The sequence below is a fragment of the Pongo pygmaeus genome, chromosome 1 (genome assembly GCF_028885625.2).
Source record: "Pongo pygmaeus isolate AG05252 chromosome 1, NHGRI_mPonPyg2-v2.0_pri, whole genome shotgun sequence".
NCBI classification, from domain to species: domain Eukaryota; kingdom Metazoa; phylum Chordata; class Mammalia; order Primates; family Hominidae; genus Pongo; species Pongo pygmaeus.
The window spans coordinates 55,131,983-55,154,154 of NC_072373.2; the positions used below are offsets into that span (position 1 = coordinate 55,131,983).

Here is a 22,172-nt window from a genome sequence, read left to right on the forward strand (position 1 = left end):
CCATATATTTAGCTTCTTTCTCTAAATTTACATTGTTTCTGAACTTGGGTTATCAGGATTTTCTTTTAGATCCACTCAAACCTCAGTTTTGTACATGAGTGATACTTGCAAGTTGATCTTCAACCATCTGAAGGCTTTGAGGCTTTGGTTCTTGCTAATAGGCTTGAAATGGACACAAGTCTTTTCTTTGATATTGGCTTATTGCAGACAGAAATGGTAAGTAGCTTTCCAATGCTCATTCCCCTCATCTTTATTTGTATAAGAACCCCAATATCCCACTGAACACATTGATACTTAAAAGGAACATATGCCTTGCTGCCCACAATTAAAACTCCTGTGTGATGAAAACAGACATAAAGTTAAATCCTAGCCAATACACTCTAAGTAAGATTCACATGGGAATCTCAGGAATGCACCTTTTAGAAGATAGAACTGAGCTTTCTTTCTTTTCTTCCTTCTTCCTGCTCTCTGGAGTATACATAATAGTAGGACCTGTGGTAACCACGCTTAAGGAAATCACAAGTGATAGATAAAAGGAGCCTGGGTTCTGACAATTTCACAGAGCCCTATGCCAGGCATGGACTAGTATTTTCATTCACAAGAGAATAAACCCTTTCAGGTTTAAGACGCTATAGTTAAACATCTGTACCTGTAAGTAAATATATTCCATAATTTATATACTTGTAAATGGCATGATTCTTAGACCTTCTTCTTATTAGTAATTAATAGAATTGTTTAGGTTTACAGCATGATAAAAACGCAGTAATTTAGGTCCTAGCAAAACTAAAATAGAGAACAAACTTTCTAAAAGGTGAGATAAGCCACATTCTCTAACTCTCACAATTTTCTTCTTATTTATTATTTAATTCTCAAAATTTCTTTCCGGTTTTAATCAGTTGTTACCTAATCTGTTATCTTATTTTTCTCCATGGAAAATGCCCAATTCCCGTATTTTTTTCTGAATACTGGTAGCATTTTTAAAAAATTGTTCAAATTATATACTAAATATTACCCCATATTCATAATTAAATTGAAAGCACTTAAAGAATTGTTTATCACTTTTAAATATCCCTACAGTACAATGCATAAAGTGTTCCATTAAAAAAGATAAAAAAGGAATGTATTTAAATTGTACTGCTTTGACATAATAAGTCTTATTTTAAAAATCAAGAAATCTGCACAGTCTAGCCATTTCTATGTTTAATGGCTCTTAGAGGGATTTTTTTAACCTGAGTCTTAAGGAAGACAAAGTATAAACATACATCTTCACAAACACACAATAATTTATTAAAATGATTGAACCTCTATTTGTCGAAAGAATTATATACAACTTATAAAATGTGTTTATGCATGACAGTGTAAAAAATCTGCAATGGGTGTGATGTTGGGCTCTGGTTCCTCAGTAAGAGAATGTCCAAGATGTTTAATCAGCGCAGCTATGAAAATATTTGCGTTCTTGAGTGAATTAACTTTTTCTACCCTTCATTGATTTGGTTCCATAGTATTTTCCAGTTCTGAAACCCTTAGTTATATGCTTTATACCATTGCCTTTCAATTTCTACAAAAATACAAATTGATTATTAGTTGATTTATTCAGAAGCCCATGCTTTCAATGTGTAATACCACATTTTCTCTGTGGCTATAACGTATTGCCACTATTCTCAGTTTAACTAAATTGAATCCTTCAAATCTATATTCTCTTTGGTCCTTTGCTGAGGTAGCTACATATTTGTTCTGTGGTATCACTTTCCTCTTTATGATACATTGTGGGTACAAAGTTTAAAACCTTTCAAAAATGGAGAATGAACATAAAACAGATTTTGCCATGCCAAGGCCTGCCTGTGCCATGCCATTACATGTCTCTCAGAAGCAGTATCTAAAGAAGAGCTCAGAACCTTGTTGTTTAAATACACCATGCTGACCTGGCACAGTGGTCACACCTGTAATCCCAGCACTGGGAGGCTGAGGCGGATGGATCACCTGAGGTCAGGAGTTTGAGACCAGCCTGGCCAACATGGTGAAACCCCGTCTCTACTAAAAATAAAAAAAAATTAGCTGGCATGGCGGCACGTGCCTGTAATCCCAGTTAATCAGGAGGCTGAGGCAGGAGAATTGCTTGAACCTGGGAGCCGGACGTTGCAGTGAGCCGAGATCTTGCCACTGCACTCCAGCTAGAGCAACAGAGCAAACTCCATTTCAATAAATAAATAAATAAATAAAAATAAAAATAAATACGCCATGCCTATATCATAAGTATCATATTGCATGAATTATCTTAATTAAAGTCTTACTGATCCTGTTGTAGATCATAAGGGTGGAAAATCAAAGGCAACTAAAATAATTTCTAAAATTAAATGAAATATTTTTGTGTAGTCTAAAAATATGAACCTCTTAACTTATTGTTACTCATGCTTAGTATGTACTTTAATAACAAGTATAACATGATTCTAATTTACTTTCAGCAATTTTGACTTATTCAATTTTAATAGCAGTAATGGATGTGGCAAAATTCTAATAAGTATAAACCTAGACAACAATTCTTTACCATAAGCCTTATTTGGTAGTAAAACTATAGCAAATATTCTATGACCCTACTATTCAACTGATAAATGCTATATTAAATAATTTGTGAATGTAATGAAAATAAAATTATTCTATTCTGTACCTTGTCTTATATTTCAATGAGTATATATTTTAATACTGATTTGTAAAACCTAAAAACATTTTATAGCTTTCTGCACAGTTGTATAAATATAAAAATGATAGTCCTAGAAGAATCACATTACAGTTTAGGACTGTAACTCATATATTATGAAACATTATTATATAAAATTCTGAGAAGAGGAAATACAATTGGTTTCAATAAAAAAGTGTATAGAATATATTTTGATTTGATCAACATAACTTGCCTTATTCAAGACAGACATGATTTGCTTAAATAAAACCTATTCTTTATTTAAAAAATTCAATACTATGTAGCAAGAAATAAACAAAAAAGAAATGCTAAGTTTAAATTTATGAATGTGGCCAGGCACAGTGGCTGACGCCTGTAATCCCAGCACTTTGGGAGGCCAAGGCGGGTGGATGACCTGAGGTCAGGGGTTTGAGACCAGCCTGACCAACATGGTGAAGCCCCGTCTCTACTAAAAATTACAAAAATTAGCCAGGCATGGTGGTGCATGCCTATAATTCCAACTCCTCGGGAGGCTGAGGCAGAAGAATCACTTGAACCTGGAAGGTGGAAATGCAGTGAGCTGAGATCACACCATTACACTCCAGCCTGGGTGACACAGCAAGACTCTATTTTGTTTTGTTTTGTTTTGTTTCTAAATTATGAATATGAATATCCTCACAAAAGGTAAACTTTGAAAACTTGTCTTAAATCTTTATACAATATTATTATAAATTAAGAAAATTGCAGATGTTACATTGAATAATTGAAATCAAGCCTCAAAATAGTGAAGCAATAAATGAACTCCTCTTAGAAGGCCCCTTGAAAAGTTACATATTTCTACTTCTTGAGAAGCTGTGATTTATTGGTGTTCTAGAGCTGCCATTTCTTTTTGAAAGAGGCAAGAGGAAGTATTCAAATGTGTAGAAATCTCTGAGGAGATTCATGATTTCCTGCACATTAGTCAGGATAATTACTAAATTTGCTTCTTTTTGCATAGTCACAAACTACACCTAAGCACAGTGCCTCAGACAGGACACAATTTATTTCTCTCTAATGTGGTCAATCAATATGGATAGGCAGTCTCTGTTACACAAAGACCCAGGGATCTGGGCCAGCAGAGCAGCTCTGCCTTACACACCTAAAAGTAAGATGGCTCCAATCAAGCCCTGATGCATGCAGGTGGAGAAACAGAGAAGGGAATGACACATGCAAATATTATTTTTAAACATAAGCTAGAAGTTGCTGAACTTCTGCCCATGTCCACATGGTAAGCAAATACTGACCCAGCCATGGCTGAGTGGAATAGAGGCTGAGCATGTAGTCTCTAGCTGGACAGGTGTATGCAGGGAAGAGCAGAGTAAAGACTTGAATTAGGAGTTGGAAACTTCTGTCAAGGCAGCCAGAGGGAGCATGAGAACTCACTCACTATCACGAGAAGAGCAAGGGGGAAATCCACCACCATGATCCTCATATGGTTTCCTCAGAGTAATGAAAAACTAAGGGCATGGGAAAAATATATTTTTCTTTATAATCTATTATACATGTAGTGAAATGAGGATATTTGGTGTGTAAAAACTGACGTCAGTGAAGATGAAGCCTTAAGACCAAATTTCATTTGGCAAAAATCGTTTTTTAATTGTTAATCCAGAAATATTTATTAACATGCTAACCAACATTATTACATACTGGTTGGGAGCCTGAACCCAGCAGCCAGACTACCAAGAGCCAAAACCAATTCAGTGACTACCAGTATGGGCCTAGAAAAAATAGTTACCCTCTCTGTGTCTCAGTGTCTTCACGGTTAAATAATGGTATTCATGATAAATGTCACATAATTATAAGAAGGAACAATAAATTACAAGTTTGTCATTTAGAATCATATCTGGTACATAATACTCACTCCATATTCAAAAACTACAATCCGTAATCGTCCTTGCTATTCTTATTTCCTTTTTTTATTATTATTCAAATAATTGGGAAAGATGACTTTACTACTGACTTAAATTAAGAGAGTACATGTTCTAATTTTTCTTACTGGCAGCAGTATTTTTTGACTTTTACTCACAATCTCCTTTTCTATTTTGCTTTAAAATGAAAGCCATGCATTTTTGAGATAAGACATGAGGATTTGTTGTATACATCTCATGTGAACCTATTGCTACATTCACATGAAAAAAAATGCATAGGAAATTGACTCTATAATAGCATTGTATTAGAACTACATTTTTACCAACTGGAAATCACAGCCACAAAACAACACTCTGTTTTTACCCTTATACTATCAATATATGTTATGTGCATTATTTAAAATATAAACAGAATGTTTGCTTCATAAAACAATTTAAAAAGTGGAACTTATTCTTTAAAAATAAGTAAATTCTTTAAAACTAAGTAAAAGTCAGAAAAAATAATACCATACAATTCAATGTATCAAAAATTCTAGAAACTGCAAATTGATCTATGGTGATAAAATGCAGATCAGTGGTTGCCTGAACATGAGTAGGCATATGTCAGAAGGGGCAGAATGAAGGACAGTTGGATATGGTTAACACCTCGATAGCAGTAATGATTTCACAGTTCTGCATTGATATGGTTTGGCTCTGTGTCCCCACCCAGATCTCATGTTGAATTATAATTCCCAATGTTGGGGGAGAAACCTGGTGGGAGATGATTGGATCATGGTGGTGGATTTCCCCCTTGCTCTTCTCATGATAGTGAGTGAATACACATGCTCTCTGGTTGTTTAAAAGTGTATGGCACTTCCCCCTTTGCTCTCTCTCTCTCCCGCCCCTCCATGTGAAGAAGGTGCTTGCTTCCACTTCACCTTCTACCATAATTATAAGTTTTCTGAGGCCTCCCAACCATGCTTTCTGTATTGTCTATGGAATTGTGAGTCAATTGAACCCTTTTCTTCATCAATTACTCACTCTGAGGTAGTTCTTTGTAGCAGTGTGAGAATGGACTAATACAGAAAAATGGTACCAGAGAAGTGGAGCATTGCTATAAAGATACCTGAAAATGTGGAAGCAGCTTTGGAAACAGATACTGGGCAGAGGTTAAAACAGTTTGGAGGACTCAGAAGACAGGAATATGAGGGAAAGGTGTGAAACTTACTAGAGACTTGTTGAATGATTTTGACCAAAATGCTGAGAGAGACATGGACAATGAAGTCCAGGCTGGGGTGGTCTCAGATAGAAATGAAGAACTTCTTGGGAACTTGAGTAAAAGTCACTCTTTCTATGCTTTAGCAAAAAGCCTGGCAGCATTGTGCCCCTGGTCTAGAGATCTGTGGAACTTTGAACTTGAGAGAAGTGATTTAGAGTATCTGACAGAGAAATTTCCAAGTAGCAAAGCATTCAAGACAGCATATGCTCATATGCATGAGCAAAGAGATTATCTGAAACCGAAACTTATATTTAAAAGGGAAGCAGAATAAAAAATTTGAAAAGTTTGCAGCCTGATCATGTGCTGGAAAATTTTCTGGAAATTCAAGCCAGCTGCAGAAATTTCCATATGTAAAGAGGAGCTGAATGTTAATAGTCAAGACCATGAGGAAAATGCCTCCAAGCTGTTTCAGAGATTTTTTAGGTAGCCCATCCTATCACAGGCCTGGAGACCTAGGAGGAAATAATGGTTTCCTGCTGCTCTGTGAAATAAACATCTGTATGTCCAGGCAGAAGTCTGCTGCAGGGGCAGAACCCTCATGGAGAACATCTACTAGGACAGTGTGTGGGGAAAATGTGGGGTTGGAGCCCTCACACAGAGTCCCCACTGGGTCATTGCTTAGTGGAGCTGTGAGAAGAGGGCCACTCTCCTTCAGACCTCAGAAAGGTAGATCCAATTACAGCATGCACTTTGCACCTGTAAAAGCCTCAGTCACTCAGTGTGAGCCCGTGAAAGAAGCTACAGGTGCTTTACCCTTCAGAGACACAGAGACAGAACTGCCCAAGGCTGTGGGTGCCATCCCTTGCATCAGCATGTCCTATGTGTGAGACATGGAGTCAAAGGAGATTATTTTGGAGCTTTAAGATTTAATGACAGCCTTGCCAGGTTTCTGACTTGCATGGGGCCTATAACCCCCTTTGTTTTTGCCAATTTCTCACGTTTCAAATGGGATCATTTACCCAATGCCTATACCCCCATTGTATTAATATATTGAAAGTAACTATCTTGTTTTTTTATTTTACAGGCTCATAGGGGGAAGGGACTTGCCTTGTCTCCAATGAGACTTTGAAGCTGTACTTTTGAGTTAACGTTAGAATGAGTTAAGACGTTAAGGGACTGTTGAGAAGGCATGATTGTATTTTAAAATGTGAGAAGGACTTGAGATATGGGAAGGGCCAGGAGTGAAATAATATGGTTTGGCTCTGTGTCCCCACCCAAATATGTTGAATTGTAATTCCTAATGTTGGGTGAGGAACCTGGTGGGAGGTGATTGAATCATGAGGGTGGATTTCTCTTGCTCTTCTCATGATAGTGAGTGAGTTCTCATGAGATCTGATGGCTTACCAGTATATTGCATTTTCCTCTTCGCTGTCTCTCTCTCTCCTGATCCATTTTGCACACAGTTTTCAAAATGCATTAGATTTTTTTGAGTCAGGTTTTCATGCACTCCTGTATTTAAGAAAACTCTCTGTTGATATCTCTGTCTTAAACTGCAACAGGTACATACCAATTTTATGAGAAATGACATTTTTATAATATTTTTCGCAACCAGTAATATAATATGTCTGATATTTTAGGCCTTATTTATTTCCTTTTTTAAATTTTGAATTTCATTCAGAATCATACTTTTTAAATTTTACTTACAGAGTTTATATATATATATGTATATATGTATCTTGAATTTTAATGATATATTTTCATTTCCATTTGTAACTATTAAACCCAAGTATAAGAAATAAAAGCTTCATCAAAATCAATACCAAATGATCTTAATATTTTGTAAAATATTTTATTTGGCCTTTATTATTTTCTATCAAATTAATTTTGTCCATTCTGAATATTTATACATTAATTTTTGTTCCTTAAAAAATTGACTAGGATATTTTAAACAAAGCTTTATAATTATGGTGGTCCTCCTTTGTCTTAGTAGTAAATAATTCCATTGGCTTCAGGTGGTAGTAAATTAGAATATAATAGATGATACAAGTTATTTCTTTTTGAATTTTTCCAAATTTCAATAACTTTTCTGGTACCAGTGGGTTTTGGATACATAGGTGAATTACATAGTGGTGAAATATGATATTTTTGTGCACCTGTTGCTTGAGTAATTGAATGTTGTGTCAAATATGTAGCATTTTATCCCAAAGTCCCCTACTACCCTCCCCCTTCTGAGTCTCCAAAGTCCATTATACCACTCTGTATGCCTTTGCATACCCATAGCTTAGTTTCCGCTTATAAGTGAGAACATACAGTCTTTTTGGTTTTCCATTGCTGAATTTCTTCATTTAGAATAATAGCCTCCATCTCTATCCAAGTCTCTGCAAAATACATTATTTCTTTTTATGGCTGAATAGTATTCCACGATATGCACACATATATATGTGTGTGTATATATATGTATATGTGTATATATATATATGTGTGTGTATATATGTATATGTATATGTATATATATGTGTGTATATATGTGTGTATATATCTTGGAATACTATTTATATATATCATATATATATCATATTCTTTATCCATTCATTGGCTGATGGGCACTCATGTTGGTTCCATATCTTTGCAACTGTGAGTTGGACTGCAAAAAACATATGTGTGCATGTGTCTTTTGCATATAATGACTTATTTCCCTTTGGGTAGATATTTAATAGTGGGATTGCTGGATCAAATGGAAGAATTTACTCTTAGTTCTTTAAGGAATCTTCATCCTGTTTTCCGCAGAGGCTGTACTAATTTATATTCCCACCAGTAGTGGACAAGCATTTCCCTTTTCACCACATCCGCACTAACATCTATTGTTTTTTGACTTTTTAGTAATGGCTATTCTTGCAGCAGTAAGGTAGTATTTTACTGTGGTTTTAATTTGCATTTCCTTGATAATTAATGATGTTGAATACTATTTTCATATATTTGTTAGGCTTTTGTATATCTAAGGAAGTCATTTCTGTTCAAGTAATGGGAAGTGGGGATTTCCTGAAAAGTCATATGAGATGTTTATCAGTCCAGGTAGAGAGTTTACTTCTTGTCAGGAGTGTACACATGAAATCTGGGCAAGTCAATCATCCTCTCAGCCATGGGGAATAGTCACCCATCATGCTTTCCTGTCAAATCAGTATTAGACAGCCAGTCCAAAGATGACTTCCAGGGATCTGCTAAGGGCAGCCACTTCTGTATAGTGCCAAGATGCTCTCATGTCAGCTATTAAGACTTCTTAAGTTGCACAGAAAATGATGGTCATTGGAACCAACACAAATGTCCAACAATGAAAGACTGGATTAAGAAAATGTGGCACACATACACCATGGAATACTATGCAGCCATAAAAAATGATGAGTTCATGTCCTTTGTAGGGACATGGATGAAGCTGGAAACCATCATTCTCAGCAAACTATCACAAAGACAAAAAACCAAATACCGCATGTTCTCACTCATAGGTGGGAATTGAACAATGAGAATACATGGACACAGGAAGGGGAACATCACACCCTGGGGCATGTTGTGGGGCAGGGGGAGGGGGGAAGGATAACATTAGGGGATATACCTAATATAAATGAGGAGTTAATGGGTGCAGCACACCAACATGGCACATGTGTATATATGTAACAAATCTGCACGTTGTGCACATGTACCCTAAAACTTAAAGTATAATAAAAAATAAAAAGAAAAAAGAAAAGAAGAGGAAGAGAGACCTGAGCTAGCACACTCAGCCCCCTCACCATGTAATGCCCTTTGCCAGTGGGGGACTCTGCACAGAATCCTCACCAGCAAGAAGGCCCTTACCAGTTGGTGTCCCTCAACCTTGGACTTCTCAGCCTCCATAACTATAAGAAATAAATTCTTTTTCTTTATAAATTGCCCAGTTTCAGCTATTCTGTTATAAGCTCCAGAAAATGAACTAAAACACTATCCTTTTAACCTGAGCTTTAATAAATGTTAACTCTTGCTGCCCTTTTCCTAACTTTGTACATGAATAACTTCTTTGTAGTACCCCATAGCTTCTCTCCAGACTTGGCTTCTTCCAAGACTGCTGACCCCAGGATTTAAAAGCCTATCTTCACCTGTAATCCCCACAATCTGGGAGGCCAAGGCAGTCCTATCACCTGAGGTCAGGAGTTCAAGACCAGCCTGGCCAACATGGTGAAACCCCGTCTCTTCTAAAAATACAAAAAATTAGCCCGGCATCATGGTGCATGCTTGTAATCTCAGCTACTTGGGAGGCTGAAGCACAAGAATCACTTGACCCTGGGAAGTGGAGGTTGCAGTGAACTGAGATCACACCACTGCATTCCAAACTAGGTGACAGAGTGAGACTCTGCCTCAAAAAAAAAAAAAAAGGAAGTGATGGTCATTTCTCTAGGCTCTGTCTGGGACAAACCTTTCTTACGCTTCTGAGAAATTGGTTCTAATGCTAGGATACACTTATTTCATTTGTGGAGGTGACACAGTGAGCAACTGAAAGGAACACAGAATGATGAACCCAGGCTTAGTCCAATATATTCCCCAAATACCCTTGTTGACTTTATCTTTTTAAAAATTTAAACATGAAGTAAAACAAAGGAGAAAAACAGACTCATTGTATTTATAGAAAACACAAGTCAGAAATTAATACTTTTGGAGAAAACTCATTAAAAATATCAAACTTAAGTTTAAATATAAACATATTCTAAGACATCTAATAATAGAAATGTTTATTTTAAAAATATACATTTTAAAAATACACAGATGCAGTTTTTTACCCATTTGGGTGTGTATTTCAATATTATAGGGGTGTGTTGTGTGTGTGTGTTTGCGCACACATGCAATTGTGTATTTGTTTGCATTCATATAACTAATGTGTTTACTTAAAAAATCTCCGCTTTAAAGGAATAGCATCACAATATATTCCAATACTTCAGAAATTTTTAATTTTAGGAAAAATCTAGTATCAACCAAAAAAGATAGTTATAGGTATACCTCAGATACATTATTCCACATGGTTCCAGACCAGCACAATAAAGCAAATATTCAAATAACGTAAATACTCAATTATTCAATAAAGACATTCATCTAATTTCTTTTTTTTGGTTTCCAAGTGCATATCAAAGTTATGTTTATGCTACACAGTCTGCTAAGTGTTTAACAGCATTCAGTATGCATACAACATTATGAATTAAGTTCACCATCTTATATGGGCATGGTCCATAGTGCCACAACTACAAATGAACAGTGAAAATACCTTAATTTAAAAATATGGTATTGCTAAAAAATGCTAATGGTTATCTGAGTCTTCAGCCAAATCATATCCTGTTTGCTAGTAGAGAGCAGTGCCTCAAAATTGATGGCTGCCTCCTGATCAGTGTGGGGGTTTCTGAAGGTGGGGTTTGCTGTGACAATTTCTCAAAATAAGACAGCAACGAAGTATGCTGCATCAATTGACTCTTCCTTTCATTAAAGATTTCTCTGTAGCATGCAATGCTGTTTGATAGCATTTTACCTACAGTAGAACTTCTTTCACTATTGCAGTCTATTTTTTCGAATTCTGCCACTCCTTTATCAACTACATTTATGTATTAATAATACAAATACTTTGTTGTCATTTCAACAATGTTCACAAAATCCTCACTAGGGGTAGATTCCATCTCAAAAAACCACCGTTTTGCTCATTTATAAGAAGCAACTCCTCATTTGTTCAAGTTTATCATAAGTTTGCCACACTCCAGTTTCTTCTTTAGGCTCCACTTCTTTTTATTATTATTATTATTATTATTATTTATTATTATACTTTGGTTTTATGGTACATGTGCGCAATGTGCAGGTTAGTTACATATGTATACATGTGCCATGCTGGTGTGCTGCACCCACTAACTCGTCATCTAGCATTAGGTATATCTCCCAATGCTATCCCTCCCCCCTCCCCCCACCCCACAACAGTCCCCGAAGTGTGATGTTCCCCTTCCTGTGTCCATGTGTTCTCATGGTTCAGTTCCCACCTATGAGTGAGAATATGCTGTGTTTCGTTTTTTGTTCTTGCGATAGTTTACTGAGAATGATGATTTCCAATTTCATCCATGTCCCTACAAAGGACATGAACTCATGATTTTTTATGGCTGCATAGTATTCCATGGTGTATATGTGCCACATTTTCTTAATCCACTCTATCATCATTGTTGGACATTTGGGTTGGTTCCAAGTCTTTGCTATTGTGAATAATGCCACAATAAACATACGTGTGCATGTGTCTTTATAGCAGCATGATTTACAGTCCTTTGGGTATATACCCAGTAATGGGATGGCTGGGTCAAATGGAATTTCTAGTTCTAGATATCTGAGGAATCGCCACACTGACTTCCACAATGGTTGAACTAGTTTACAGTCCCACCAACAGTGTAAAAGTGTTCCTATTTCTTCACATCCTCTCTAGCACCTGTTGTTTCCTGACTTTTTAATGATTGCCATTCTAACTGGTGTGAGATGGTATCTCATTGTGGTTTTGATTTGCATTTCTCTGATGGCCAGTGATGGTGAGCATTTTTTCATGTGTTTTTTGGCTGCATAAATGTCTGCTTTTGAGAAGTGTCTGTTCATGTCCTTTGACCACTTTTTGACGGGGTTGTTTTTTTTTTTTTCTTGTAAATTTGTTGGAGTTCATTGTAGGTTCTGGATATTAGCCCTTTGTCAGATGAGTAGGTTGCGAAAATTTTCTCCCATTTTGTAGGTTGCCTGTTCACTCTGATGGTAGTTTCTTTTGCTGTGCAGAAGCTCTTTAGTTTAATTAGATCCCATTTGTCCATTTTGGCTTTTGTTGCCATTGCTTTTGGTGTTTTAGACATGAAGTCCTTGCCCATGCCTATGTCCTGAATGGTAATGCCTAGATTTTCTTCTAGGGTTTTTACAGTTTTAGGTCTAACGTTTAAGTCTTTAATCCATCTTGAATTGATTTTTGTATAAGGTGTAAGGAAGGGATCCAGTTTCAGCTTTCTACATATGGCTAGCCAGTTTTCCCAGCACCATTTATTAAATAGGGAATCCTTTCCCCATTTCTTGTTTTTCTCAGGTTTGTCAAAGATCAGATAATTGTAGATATGTGGCGTTATTTCTGAGGGCTCTGTTCTGTTCCATTGATCTATATCTCTGTTTTGGTACCAGTACCATGCTGTTTTGGTTACTGTAGCCTTGTAGTATAGTTTGAAGTCAGGTAGTGTGATGCCTCCAGCTTTGTTCTTTTGGCTTAGGATTGACTTGGCGATGCGGGCTCTTTTTTGGTTCCATATGAACTTTGAAGTAGTTTTTTCCAATTCTGTGAAGAAAGTCATTGGTAGCTTGATGGGGATGGCATTGAATCTGTAAATTACCTTGAGCAGTATGGCCATTTTCACGATATTGATTCTTCCTACCCATGAGCATGGAATGTTCTTCCATTTGTTTGTATCCTCTTTTATTTCCTTGAGCAGTGGTTTGTAGTTCTCCTTGAAGAGGTCCTTCACATCCCTTGTAAGTTGGATTCCTAGGTACTTTATTCTCTTTGAAGCAATTGTGAATGGGAGTTCACTCATGATTTGGCTCTCTGTTTGCCTGTTATTGGTGTATAAGAATGCTTGTGATTTTTGTACATTGATTTTGTATCCTGAGACTTTGCTGAAGTTGCTTATCAGCTTAAGGAGATTTTGGGCTGAGACAATGGGGTTTTCTAGATATACAATCATGTCGTCTGCAAACAGGGACAATTCGACTTCCTCTTTTCCTAATTGAATACCCTTTATTTCCTTCTCCTGCCTAATTGCCCTGGCCAGAACTTCCAACACTATGTTGAATAGAAGTGATGAGAGAGGGCATCCCTGTCTTGTGCCAGTTTTCAAAGGGAATGCTTCCAGTTTTTGCCAATTCAGTGTGATATTGGCTGTGGGTTTGTCATAGATAGCTCTTATTATTTTGAGATACGTTCCATGAATACCTAATTTATTGAGAGTTTTTAGCATGAAGGGTTGTTGAATTTTGTCAAATGCCTTTTCTGCATCTATTGAGATAATCATGTGGTTTTTGTCTTTGGTTCTGTTTATATCCTGGATTACATTTATTGATTTGCGTATATTGAACCAGCCTTGCATCCCAGGGATGAAGCCCACTTGATCATGGTGGATAAGCTTTTTGATGTGCTGCTGGATTCTGTTTGCCAGTATTTTATTGAGGATTTTTGCATCAATGTTCATGAAGGATATTGGTCTAAAATTCTCTTTTTTGGTTGTGTCTCTGGCTGGCTTTGGTATCAGGATGATGCTGGCCTCATAAAATGAGTTAGGGAGGATTCCCTCTTTTTCTATTGATTGGAATAGTTTCACAAGGAATGGTACCAGTTCCTCCTTGTACCTCTGGTAGAATTCGGCTGTGAACCCAGAGCAGAAAAACTGGAAACTCTAAAAAGCAGAGTGCCTCTCCTCCTCCAAAGGAACGCAGTTCCTCACCAGCAACGGAACAAAGCTGGACGGAGAATGACTTTGATGAGCTGAGAGAAGAAGGCTTCAGATGATCAAATTACTCTGAGCTACGGGAGGATATTCAAACCAAAGGCAAAGAAGTTGAAAACTTTGAAAAATATTTAGAAGAATGTATAACTAGAATATCCAATACAGAGAAGTGCTTAAAGGAGCTGATGGAGCTGAAAACCAAGGCTCGAGAACTACGTGAAGAATGCAGAGGCCTCAGGAGCCGATGCGATCAAACGGAAGAAAGGGTATCAGCCATGGAAGATGAAATGAATGAAATGAAGCGAGAAGGGAAGTTCAGAGAAAAAAGAATAAAAAGAAACGAGCAAAGCCTCCAAGAAATGTGGGACTATGTGAAAAGACCAAATCTACATCTGATTGGTGTACCTGAAAGTGACGGGGAGAATGGAACCAAGCTGGAAAACACTCTGCAGGATACTATCCAGGAGAACTTCCCCAATCTAGCAAAGCAGGCCAACATTCAGATTCAGGAAATACAGAGAATGCCACAAAGATACTCCTCAAGAAGAGTAACTCCAAGACACATAATTGTCCGATTCACCAAAGTTAGGCTCCACTTCTAATTCTGACTCTCTTGGTCTGCAGTTACTCCCTCCAATGATGTCTTGAAGGCCCTCAAAATAATCCATGACAATTGGCATCAACTTCTTTCAAACTTCAGTTAATTTTGATATTTTGACATCCTTCCATGAATCATAAATGTTCCTAATGACATCTAGAATGGTGAATCTTTTCCAGAAGGTTTCAATTTACTTTGCACAAATCCATCAGAGGAATCATTGCCTATGACAGTTATAGCCTTATGAAATGTACTTCTTAAATAATAAGAGTTGAAAGCAAAATTACTTCTTCATCCATGGTCTGAAGAATGGATGCTTTGTTAACAGGTATAAACACATTAATCACCTTACACTGTTTCATAAGAATTCTTGGGTGACCGGTGCTTTGACAATGAGCAGTAATGTTTTGAAAGGTATCTTTTCTTCTGAGCAGTAGTTCTCAACAGTAGGTTTAAAATATTCAGTAAACCATGCTGTAAACAGATATACTGTCATCAAGGCTTTGTTGTGTCTCATTTCTAGAGCACAGGCAGAGTAGATTCCTAAGGGCTCTAGGATTTTCATAATGATAAATGAGAATTGGCTTCCACTTAAAGTCACCAAGTACATTAGCTCCTAATGAGAGAGTCAGCCTGTTTTTTGAAGCTTTGAAACCAGGCATTGACTTCTCCTTTCCAGTTACAAAAGTTATGGAAGGTAGGTTTTTCCAGTATAAGGCTGCTTTTTCTGCATTGCAAATCTGTTGTTTATTGTAGCCACCATCCTAAATTATCTCAGGTAGATCTTCTGCCTAACTTGCTGAAGCTTCTGCATTAAGACTTGCTGCTTTACCTTGCACTTTTATGTTATGGATACAGCTTCTCCCCTTAAACCTCATGAAACAACCTTTGCTAGCTTCCAGTGTTCCTTCTACAGCTTAGTCACCTCTCTCAACCTTCATGGAATTGAAGAGCATTAGGGTTTTGCTCTGGATTAGGCTTTGGCTTAAGAGAATGTTGTGACTTGTTTGATCTTTTATCTTGACTGCTCAAACTTTCTGCATATCATCAATAAGACTATTTCATTCTTTTACCATTCCTTTGTTCATTGAAATAGCAACGTTAGTTTCCTTCAAGAACTTTTCCTTTGTATTCACAGCTTGGTTAACATTTTTGGAGATGAGCCCTCATTTTCAGCATACCTTGGCTTTCAACATACCTTCCTCACAATGCTTAATCATTTCTAGATGTTATTTACATTGAGAGACTTACTCTTTTACTGGAAAACATTGAGGCCATTGTAGGACTAATTGGCCTGACTGAAGTATTGTCATGTCTTAGGGAATAGGGCAGCCCAGAAAGAGGGAGAGTGATGTGAAACTGGTTGATTGGTGGAGCATTCAGTATGCATACAACATTATTAATTAAGTTCACCATCTTATATGGGCATGGTTCATACTGCCCCAATACAATTACAAACAACAGCAACATCTATGATCAGTCACAGATCACCATAACAAATATAAAACTAATGAAAATATTTGAAATATTGTCAGAATTGCCAAAATGTGACAGAGAGACACAAAGTGAGCACATGCTATTGAAAAAAAAAATAGTTCATAAGGTCTTGCTCCATGCTGGGTTGCCACAAAATTTAATTCCTTTTTTAAAAAAATGCAGTGATTTCAAAGTACTATAAAGCAAAGCACAATAAAACAATGTATACTCATATATCAGTAAAGATGGTTTATATTTGTCTGTGGTAATTATTAACTCCAAATCTTAGGGTTTTAAAACAGTAAAGAGTGCTTACTTTGGTGGTATACACAAAAATGTGAATGATATAGAAAATATTAGCATGGCCCTTGAAGAAGGATGACACAGACTTGTGAAAAGTTCCATATATTTTTGAAATATCACACTGTACCACAAAGTAGGTACCATTATTATGTGTTAATTAAAAAAATAATAAAAGCAAAAAGGAAAAGATGAATTTTCATCATTTACAAAAATTACTTATTTTTAAATTTTCTGGCTCTCATTGCTGCACAGTTCAACTAATTATATGTTTTATGATGTCCTCTTTCGGATAATCAGACTCTTGAAAGAACTCTGTCTAGATTCTACTATGATTATGGTCAATAATCACAGAAAGAGGGAAGGAAGACCATGGCCACCAGTGCACTGACACTTGAAGGTCCTACTGGAAGTAACTGATGGAGCTTCCAATTGCATTTTACTAGACAAAATAAACAACTTAGCCAAACCTTACATCTAGGGAGTAGTTAGGAGGTACAATCTTACCTCATGCCTAGAAATAAAGAACAATACAATTTTTGCACGTAATAATTCTTACCATCATCCACCCTTCAACTCATCAAACACCATTTGGTTCATTCTCTTTTCCTCATTCAAAATACACTCATCTCCAAAGAAGAAAAAGAAAAACAAAAAGAAAAAGTTTCTTATAGTTAGAGCATTAAGCTCAATGTCATGGACTTTTGTATAATATGTGGTAGTTTTGATTTAAGAAAATATCTGCATTAAGCTCAGATGTGGCTTGTTTTGATACAGATTTCTATGAGTTAAAATGACAAGTTATGTTGTACACACACACACACACCCCCCACAGTGCACACCCATGACAGGAACAGAAACATAATAACAACCACAGAAACTGCCATTTACATGTCAGAGGAAGAGACATCAAAATACCTAAAAAAGAAATTAAGAAAATACTCCCATTTACTATAATGAAAAATAAAAGAATACATACAGATTCCTCTAGACCTACAAAAGGTTACATCTTGATAAACCCATCGTATAAGTCAAGAACATTATAAGTTGAGCCCTTCTAAGTCAGGATTGTCTGTATTTAGGAATAAACTTAACAAAGGAGGTGAATGATGTGTATACTGAACACTATAAAACATTGATAAAAAAATTAAAGGAGACACAAACAATTGTAAAGATATCACATACTTCTGGGTTGAAAGAATTAATGTTATTAAAATGTCCGTACTACAGATTTTACAGATTCAATGCAATTCCTATCAAAATTCTAATAGCATTTTTCACAGAAACAGAAAATAATCCTAAAACTTATATGCAACCAGAAAAGATCACAAATAATCAAAGAAACTTCAGAAACAAGAACAAAGCTGAAGGCATGCATTACCTGATTTCAGATATGTCACAAAGCTATAGTAATCAAAACAGTGTGGTACTGGCATAAAAAAAGACGCATGGAGCAACAGAACACAATAAAGATCACAGAAACAAACCCATATATATATATATCCATTCAACTAATATTCAACAAAAGTGCCAGGAATACACAACGGTGAAAGAACGTCTTTATTAAATGCCATTGGGATAACTGGATGTTCAGACGCCAAGCAACAAAATTGGGCCCTTATATTATGTCATACACAAAAATCAATGCATAATGTATTAGACTTCAATGTAAAACCTGAAACTGTAAAAATCCAAAGAAAACATAGGTAAAAAGTTCTTTGAATTTTTTTTTTTTGATATAACACCAAAAGCACAGGCAACTAAAACAAAAATATGTGTGATTACATCAAACCAAAAAGTTTCCACACAGTAATGGAGACAACAATCAGTAAAATGGAAAGGAAACCTATGGAATGGGAGAAAATCTTTGCAAATTATATGTCCAATAAAAGCCTAATACCTAAAATATATAAGAAAGTTGTATGTGTATTTATATACACGCACAAAACTCAATAGCAAAATATAATAATAATGACCTGATTTAAAAATGAGGAAAAGACCTGAAGGGACGTTTTCCCAAAGAAGACATTCAAAGGTCTGACAGGCATATAAGAAGGTACCCAACATCAGAAATCATCGAAAAAATGCAAATCAAAATCACAAAGAAATAAGAACTCACAACAATTAAGATGGCTTTTATAAAAAAGACAACAAGTGTTGTTGAGGATGTGGAGAAAGAGGAACTTTTATATGCTGTTAGTGTAAATGTAAATTGGTATAACCATTATGAAAAATAGTATGAAGTTTCCTTAAAAATTAAAAAAATATAACCACTCATATTTTCCAGCAATCCCACTTTTGGATGTGTATACAATGAAAATGAAAGTAGCATGTTGAAGACATATCTTGGGTCACATTTTCATTGTCGTATTATTCACAATAGTCAAGATATGGAAACAGGAATATTATTTTGAAATCATTATACAGAAATATTATTTAGCCCTTAAAAAACCCTGTCAACTGTGACAACAGGGATGAACCTGGAAAACATTATGCTAAGTGAAATAACCCGGACACAGAAAGACAGTGCTACCTGATCTTACTGATACGTAGAATCTAAAACAGTCAAATTAAATGTTTGCACAGTGGTTGTCAGGGGTTAGGTGTATGAGGGAAATACGACGATTTGGGTCAAAGAGTGCAAACTTTCAGTTATAAAATGAATAAGTTCTGGCAATCTAATGTATAGCAGATTGACTATAGTTGACAATAATGTATTTCATACTTGAAATTTTCTAAGATTAGATTGTAAGAGTTCTCAACGAAAAGGAAAAATGGTTAATATGTGAAATGATGTATAGATTAATTAGCTTGATTGGGGTTATCATTTTGCAATGTATATGTATATCAAAACATCACTTTATACACCTTAAATATATACTATGTTTATTTGTTAATATCATTTAATATAATGCCTCTGCATCAATTGGAATTATTCTTCTAGGATTCTAATTGCATAAGTAGATCTTTTCGGTTTCTCCCATGTGTCTCTCATATAACTGTTTACATTTTCCAACTTTTTGTCTTTTTGTGCTTTAACCGGAATATTTCTTTAGTATCTATTTTCTGATATACTAGATAGGATTTTTAGCTGTGTATAATTTGATACCAACTCAGATTTTTAAAATTCTCATGGAACTAATATTTTTTGGTTCCAAAATGTTTGTTTGATTATTTCTTTTTTTTGTAATGCTTTTTACTTTTATTTTTTTTATTATACTTTAAGTTTTAGGGTACATGTGCACAACATGCAGGTTAGTTACATATGTATATATGTGCCATGTTGGTGTGCTGCACCCATTAACTCGTTATTTAACATTAGGTATATCTCCTAATGCTATCCCTCCCCCCTCCCCCCATCCCACAACAGGCCCCAGTGTGTGATGTTCCCTTCCTGTGCCCATGTGTTCTCATTGATCAATTCCCACCTATGAGTGAGAAAATGCAGTGTTTGGTTTTTTTGTCCTTGCGATAGTTTGCTGAGAATGATGGTTTCCAGCTTCATCCATGTCCCTACAAAGGACATGAGCTCATCATTTTTTATGGCTGCATAGTATTCCATGGTGTATATGTGCCGCATTTAAATTATCATTAGAGTGAACAGGCAACCTACAGAATGGGAGAAATTTTTTGCAATCTACTCATCTGACAAACAGCTAATATCCAGAATCTACAATGAACTCAAACAAATTTACAAGAAAAAAAGAAACAACCCCATCAAAAAGTGGGCAAAGGATATGAACAGACACTTCTCAAAAGAAGACATTTATGCAGCCAAAAGACACATGAAAAAATGATCATCATCACTGGCCATCAGAGAAATGCAAATGAAAACCACAATGAGATACCATCTCACACCAGTTAGAATGGCGATCATTAAAAAGTCAGGAAACAAAAGGTGCTGGAGAGGATGTGGAGAAATAGGAATACTTTTACACTGTTGGTGGGACTGTAAATTAGTTCAACCATTGTGGAAGTCAGTGTGGCGATTCCTCAGGGATCTAGAACTAGAAATACCATTTGACCCAGCAATCCCATTACTGGGTATACACCCATAGGATTATAAATCATGCTGCTATAAAGACACATCCACACGTATGTTTATTGCGGCACTATTCACAATAGCAAAGACATGCAACCAAGCCAAATGTCCAACAATGATAGACTTGATTATTTCTTTTTTATTTTATTTTGTTATTATTACACTTTAAGTTTTAGGGTACATGTGCACAATGTGCAGGTTAGTTACATATGTATACATGTGCCATGCTGGTGTGCTGCACCCATTAACTCATCATTTAGCATTAGTTATATCTCCTAAAGCTATCCCTCCCCCTCTCCCCACCCCACAACAGTCCCCAGAGTGTGATGTTCCCCTTCCTGTGTCCATGTGTTTTTAATGTTCAATTCCCACCTATGAGTAAGAATATGCAGTGTTTGGTTTTTTGTTCTTGAGATAGTTTACTGAGAATGATGATTTCCAATTTCATCCATGTCCCTACAAAGGACATGAACTCATCATTTTTTATGGCTGCATAGTATTCCATGGTGTATATGTGCCACATTTTCTTAATCCAGTCTATCATTGTTGGACATTTGGGTTGGTTCCAAGTCTTTGCTATTGTGAATAGTGCCATAATAAACATACGTGTGCACGTGTCTTTATAGCAGCATGATTTACAGTCCTTTGGATATATACCCAGTAATGGGATGGCCGGGTCAAACGGTATTTCTAGTTCTAGATCCCTGAGGAGTCGCCACACTGACTTCCACAATGGTTGAACTAGTTTACAGTCCCACCAACAGTGTAAAAGTGTTCCTATTTCTCCACATCCTCTCCAGCACCTGTTGTTTCCTGACTTTTTAATGATCGCCATTCTAACTGGTGTGAGATGGTATCTCATTGTGGTTTTGATTTGCATTTCTCTGATGGCCAGTGATGGTGAGCATTTTTTCATGTATTTTTTGGCTGCATAAATGTCTTCTTTTGAGAAGTGTCTGTTCATGTCCTTTGCCCACTTTTTGATGGGGTTGTTTGTTTTTTTCTTGTAAATTTGTTTGAGTTCATTGTTGATTCTGGATATTAGACCTACAAAGAGACTTAGACTCCCACACAATAATAATAGGAGACTTTAACACCCCACTGTCAACATTAGACAGATCAATGAGACAGAAAGTTAGCAAGGATACCCAGGAATTGAACTCAGCTCTGCACCAAGCGGACCTAATAGACATCTACAGAACTCTCCACCCCAAATCAACAGAATATACATTTTTTTCAGCACCACACCACACCTATTCCAAAATTGACCACACACTTGGAAGTAAAGCTCTCCTCAGCAAATGTAAAAGATCAGAAATTATAACAAACTGTCTCTCAGGCCACAGTGCAATCAAACTAGAACTCAGGATTAAGAAACTCACTCAAAACCCACTCAACTACATGGAAACTGGACAACCTGCTCCTGAATGACTACTGGGTACATAACGAAATGAAGGCAGAAATAAAGAT

At 36.2% G+C, this 22,172-nt stretch overlaps 1 long non-coding RNA gene and 1 other non-coding gene across 2 annotated transcripts in view; one reads left to right on the plus strand and one right to left on the minus strand.

Annotated features, from left to right (window-relative positions):
- Positions 1-22,172, minus strand: part of LOC134737702 (uncharacterized) — a 286,552-nt gene that overhangs the window by 61,993 nt on the left and 202,387 nt on the right. The window lies entirely within an intron of this gene.
- LOC129023376 (U6 spliceosomal RNA) lies at positions 16,671-16,773 on the plus strand. Its single transcript, XR_008496789.1, has one exon. It is a non-coding gene; the product is annotated as a U6 spliceosomal RNA (small nuclear RNA).